General features: G+C 38.7%; 1 protein-coding gene across 2 annotated transcripts in view; it reads left to right on the top strand.

The window, feature by feature from the left end:
- Frs2 (fibroblast growth factor receptor substrate 2) overlaps positions 1 to 6298 on the top strand; it is a 78369-nt gene that overhangs the window by 41246 nt on the left and 30825 nt on the right. For both annotated transcript variants that reach the window (XM_031350421.1, XM_031350420.1), the window contains exon 2: positions 4677 to 4770. The gene's annotated coding sequence lies outside the window, so the exon portion shown is untranslated. The remainder of the gene's footprint in view (positions 1 to 4676; positions 4771 to 6298) is intronic.

The following is a 6298-nucleotide window of genomic DNA, read 5'->3' as shown; positions in this document are numbered from 1 at the left end:
ATACACTGACTTGAGGGGCAGTCTTAAGTGTTAGTTTTTCTTTACAGTACTAGACAAAAATATTTTGAAAGTTAGCATTTATATTTAGTCATTTGGCAACTTTAAGTTGGTAACTCCATTGCATTATCCTCTCTGCAAAGAACTAAGTTATACTAATGTTTAAAGGCACATTTTTAGTCACAGTAATAATTGTTATTTTCTCTAGATAATTGAGGGCATTAGTATAACAAAGCTAAGTTATTGAAAATCTTTCAAAATTGTCTTACATTTATTTCTTGTGCATGAGACTCTGTGTATACTCACATAGGCACATGGGGCCTTGGGAAGGCAGCTCTGAGGAGCCAGGTCTGTCTCCTCCGTGTGTGTCTGGGAGAGTGCTTGCAGGTGTCAGGAAGACAAGCGCCTGCTCAGCCATTTTGCTGGCCCTGTCTCTCATCTTTCAGATAGTTGACTTTACTAGTCTGCTTTCTAGATGACTGAGGCTATTGTGTTTAAAGTCTTCAAACGGTTCTCCCTACCTCCTTTCCCCAAGTCAGCTTTTCATACCAGATTCATTGTCTAGCTCTTGAAGCCCCTGCTGATTATGTTTCTGGTATTCTGGAAATATTTTCACATCTTGGATTATATGAGAATAGCTTTGTGAACTTTAAATGAAAATAGATTGTTCAGATGAAAGGTATGTTGGCAGAGGTTTGGGACAGTTCTGGAGATTGGATACGTTTGCTTTAGTCTTGAGGGTGATCACTGAGTGATGCTTGGCGGGTCCTCTGTCCCTGGCTAATCTCTGTTAAAACCCTGCAGTTTGCCAGGCATGTGATGCAGAAAAGGCAAAGTAGGCCTCAGCCCAGAGGTGTTTGTTTATTTAAAGAAGAAAAAATTAAGTTCAAACATCCCTACTGTGTTGTATCTAATTTAGTCATGTTATGGGTTCATGGGCTTTTTTAATTCTTTCTAGTGCCCATGATGCCTAAAGATAACAAATAAATTTGAAATAGTTGAACTTCTGAGAAAACTTGAAACTTTATAACCAGAATAGAAATACTTAAAAACAAACAGGAGAAAGGCAGTGTCATTTGTATTGGGAGTTGTCCTAATGGTGCTCATTTGATTAATACTCCTAATTGCTCCTTTGTGGAGCTATGCTGCAGAGTATTTAAAAACAGAACACTATTATTTTATGTGTATAAAGCCTTGAGTGCATATGTATGCTCTATGATACCAGAAGAGGTTGTTGGGTCCTTGGAACTGTAATTATTCATAGTTGTGAGTCTCCATGCTGGGAATCAAACCAGGCTCCTCTAGGAAGGGCAGCAGTGCTCTTAACTGAGTCATCTCTCCAGCCTTAAGTATCTTTTAAAAAGTGACAGTATGAACTCAGAAATTCATCTGCCTCCCCCTCCCAAGTGCTAGGGTTAAAGACGTGCGCCACCACTGCCCAGTTTGGTAAACAGCTTCTAAAGGTGGCCATGAATTTTATGTGCTTAATGTCCCAGTCCATGGTGGTTATTGTATTGTGGTGTATGGTGGGATAATAATTGCTTTAAGGCTTTTTTTTGTTTGTTTTTTTCTTTTTCTTTTTCTTTTTGGTTTTTCGAAACAGGGTTTCTCTGTGTAGCCCTGGCTGTCCTGGAACTCACTCTATAGACCAGGCTGGCCTCGAACTCAGAAATCCACTGCCTCTGCCTCCCAAGTGCTGGGACTAAAGGCGTGAGCCACCACTGCCTGGCAAGGCTTTTTTTTTTTTAAGGGGAAAGAACAAGTAATAGATATTTCTGAAATGAATCATGAGTCTTTATGAATACTCTAAATTTTATATAATTATTGAGTTTTTACTTCTGTGATTTTTATTTGAATCCTAATGAGAAATATTACCTATTTGTCAGTATTTGTAACAAGACTACTTAATGCAGCTAAATTTTTTAAAAATACATATAATTATTTCTTAATGTGGAAGGAGTAAGGTGGTATAACTACCAGGATGACCACGTACAGCAGAGTACAAACTTGGTTCTCTCTTTTCCACCATATTCTTTCTGGGGATTGAACTCAGACCATCAGAGCTGTTGGCCAATTCCTTTACTTGCTAAAACATTTCTCTGACCCCAAATTTAAGAGTTTTTGAGACAAAGAAACTATAGCCATGAAACTTGAACAGCATGTCTACCTAAACAAAACCTGAACAAATATTGACAGGGAGAAATCTTACAGGCCTCACCCCCTTACAGAGTACAATTAACAATAGCTCAGCTAGGGAGAATTAGTCTTTTCAAAGGGAGAACACTCTGATAGGTTATATAGTAACAAGTGGTGGTGCAGAACAGTTTCCTTAGAGATTGAAACTTTTCATCCTACAGGGAAACCTCCCTAAGCAAGGATGGTAAACAACTCAAAATAAACCCAGAAAGTCCCTGAAACTCTCTAGGTTCATTAGGCCACTTTTTGCCAGAGTGAGCAATAAAAGCTGAAAGTCCCTCTTAGAGAAACAAAGATAAGCTACAAAAGACCACTGAGAGCAGACCAGCTGCCTGGGAGAAGCAAAAACTAGCTGAACTGGCTGGAAGAGATTTGGACCAAAGTCCCTCGGAAAGGACACTCTCCACCCTGTTAGCTGCCTACAAGCTATGCAGTGTGCTCTATGCTCCCAGCTTTGTGAGCAACTGTCTTTGAGCTACTTCTGCTCCTGTCAGTAACTCCTCACCGTTCTCTTGTCTGTAACCTCACTAAAACTCACGGTGGTACCCAGACTTTGGCTGGTTTTAGCTCCCAGTCTGGAGATAGTACTGTGTGTAGTGTCTCCCCAAGGAAAGTTTTGTCACACAGTGATGAACCCTAAAGCCATATCCATGCAAGCAGTACTAAATGGGCGCACACACACGTAACAATAATAATTAAAGAGTAAAAAGACTTTCCAAAGGTTTCTCTTCACTACAGTGCAGTGAGTGTGTTGGTGCATTGGTACAGTATTTTGTGTGCCTATGCCACCCGCTTCATCTAGAGTGTTTCATGTTAAAGTTTCCCATTTTTACAGAGTTTTCTCTTTGAATTTATTTTGCATCTTTAATTGCATTTGTGTGTGTGTGTGTGTGTGTGTGTGTGTGTGTGTGTGTGTTTATGTGATGTGTGTATGGGCTTGTTTGCCACAGCATTCCTGTGGTGGTTAGAAGACAGCTTGTGGGGGTTGGTTCATTCCTTACACCATTTGGTCCTAGGCATCAAACTCAGGTTATCAGGTTTGGCAACACACAACTGTGCTAGCTGAGTATCTCATTAACCTGTCTTGTATTTTTAATTATCTTAAATATGTTTCTAAAGCCTGGTTTGATGGTGTGAGCTGCATATTGCACAGGAAGGTGAGATAGGAGGATCTTGAGTTCCAGGTGAACCTAGGCTACCTATGAGACTCTGGCATTCACCCAACCACCCAAGCAGCCAGCCAGACCTCCCTAACCAACCCATGATAGTACAAGATAATCTGCAATGTAGTTTTCAGCAGCATCTGGTTATCTTACTCCTTTTCTCCATTATCATCTGAGAATGATTTGAGTTCATTGTTGCTTATTTTGCTTTGTGAAGGGTGTGAGACCATCTGAGCTTCTTATTCTTTCAAGTTTTCACATGGACACAGACTCGCTCACAAATAGCATTTTATTATTATCATTGTTATTATCATCACCATCATTATTTTTTGAGACAGGGTCTCATTATATAGTTCTAGGGGTACTCACTGTGGACTCTGTAGATCTGCCTGCCTCTGCTTCACCACTGTGCCCAGCCACAAATAGTATTTTGTGGATTATCATTCAGTTATAGCCTGAGAAGTAGAAGACTGCCAGTTGTTGGGTTTATTCTTGATCTGTCAGAGTAGCACCATTTCATTCCCTACAGAAGACCTGTATTCCTAATGTTCTCTACAATATCTCAAAGAATATGAATGTTTAATTAAAAACATCTGCCCACCCCACATCCTGGTACCTGACAGAAACTACACATTCAACTCTTGTCCTTCTTGGAGTCTTTACCAAAGGTGGAGTTGATCAAGAGCCAAGGTGGCCTAGGCTTTGTTCTGTTTCTGTGGTCAGGAGTATGTTTTCCTTGTCTTTGATGGCTTTTGTTTATTTGAGAAAAGATGGTGACAATGTAGTTGGTATTTGTGGTGTTTCTGTGAAAGAAATGGTGTTTGAGACTTAAAGTACTTAAGCATTTCATCAGTTGGAGTTAACTAATAATCGGTTTATTCATTCTTTGAATAAATAAGTGTGGAACACTCATTGACACAATAGCCATTTTTTCAGGTGTCTAAAATAAATATATAAAAGTAACAGAAGTCCCTTTCTTAGGTTTTCATTTTAGGTATAGTGGGTAAGTAAATAACAAATGTGCAATTGCTTCATGGTGTTCAAAATGTACAACTTAGGGTATGTGTATCTCTTTTGGTCCAGTTTGTCAATCATGTTCAGGACTGTAAGGCCCGGTGGGAACAAAGGTGTGGGACTAAAGCATCCTGCCCTGGGGACAGAACCCAGCCTTTTCTGCTTAAGTCCTACATAACTCATAGTCCTGTTCATGTTTTCTATTTGGAGTTTGCTTATGGTCGTGACAATGTAGTTAATTGTTCTTTATATTTTTATCATTTTATAGAATAATTCATATTCTCAATTACTGTACCTTTATTTCAGAAATGGCTACCAAGAAGTAGATGCCCAGACGTAATGGTGAGGAACTAATCCACGTGTCATGAAATAAGATGCAGTATACTGTCCATCCAGATTAGTAAGTGACCAAGTCTCTCTCTTTTACCTTAACAGTTATCTGTGCTGAAAACATTTAATAAGAATGTGAGCATTGGCTGGGCAGTGGTGGCACATGCCTTTAATCCCAGTGCTTGGGAGGCAGAGGCAGGTGGATTTCTGAGTTGGAGGCCAGCCTGGTCTACAGAGTGAGTTTCAGGGCAGCCAGAGCTATACAGAGAAACCCTGTCTTGAAAAACAAACAAACAAACAAAAACAAAAAACAAACAAAAAAAGGAATGTGAACATTAAAGGAGTCACTTACATTTCTCTTTTTACTGTATAGTTCAGATTGGTTCTACAAAATGTGTCTGCTATGTTTTCTTAAAAGAACCATGCACATAGTACATTGAATTACAGCTTTAGAAAAATGTATTGAGGGGCTGGCAAGATGGCTCAGCAGTTAAGAGCACTGACTGCTCTTCCAGAGATCCTGAGTTCAATTCCAGCATCCACATGGTGGCTCACAACCATCTGTAATGGGATCTGATGCCCTCTTCTGGTGTGTCTGAAGGCAGCTACAGTGTATACCTATACATAAAATAAATAAACAAATCTTTAAAAAATTAAAAAAAAAAAGAAAAATATATTGAAAAAGAGTTACCTCTGCCCAGTACAGCTTTTCTTACTATTTGATATCTATTTTTCATCCCAGTGTTTGTTCTTGATATTATAAAGATATAGTTTGATCATAGTATTATATAGATGGACTATGCTTCTTATCTGGGTATGGTCCCACATGCCTAAAATATTAACATTGGAATAGCTAGGGCAGGAGGATTGTGTATCTAATGCCACCTTGGGTTATGTAGTGAGTTCAAGGCCATCCTGGGATTCAGAGAGACTCAGTCTCAAACAAATGACAAAAAAAAAATGCTTCTCTAAAGTTAGATGTATTTCAGATACTACTTCCTTGAATTAAAGACTTAGCCTTCAGAACTTAATTGTAGGATTCTTATTGGGGTGATAAAATATTCTACAATTAGATGATCCTAGTGATTGTATAATATCATAAAATATAATATTTTATGAATATAAACTTATGTTTAAATAAGTTAACTTTATAATATTTTTATACCTTAAAAAAATCATCTTTCAGAATATGTATTGGAGAAACAAATGTCACTTGACTTTCTGGTGTCTTAGAATATGAAAGTATGTCTCACATATGTGCCTGACAAGAATGATTTGATTTCAGTTGATAAATAAGTGGTGTTTTTTTCTCTTTTAAATTTTATGTGCATAGCCGGGCAGTAGTGACGCACGCCTTTAGTCCCAGCACTTGGGAGGTAGAGACCGGTGGATTTCTGAGTTCAAGGCCAAGCCTGGTCTACAGAGTGAGTTCCAGGACATCCAGGGCTAAACAGAGAAACCCTGTCTTGAAAAACCAAAATAAAAAAAAAAAAAATTATGTCCATGAATGTTTCGCCTATGTCTGTATATCATATGCACTCCTGGTTTCCTTGGAAGCCAGAGAGGGTGTCAGATCTCCTAGAACTGAAATTACAAAC

This window comes from Mastomys coucha, unplaced genomic scaffold, assembly GCF_008632895.1.
Source record: "Mastomys coucha isolate ucsf_1 unplaced genomic scaffold, UCSF_Mcou_1 pScaffold4, whole genome shotgun sequence".
Classification (NCBI taxonomy): Eukaryota; Metazoa; Chordata; class Mammalia; order Rodentia; family Muridae; genus Mastomys; species Mastomys coucha.
Note: the sequence above shows the minus strand (reverse complement) of the source record. Positions and strands in the feature narration are given on the sequence as shown.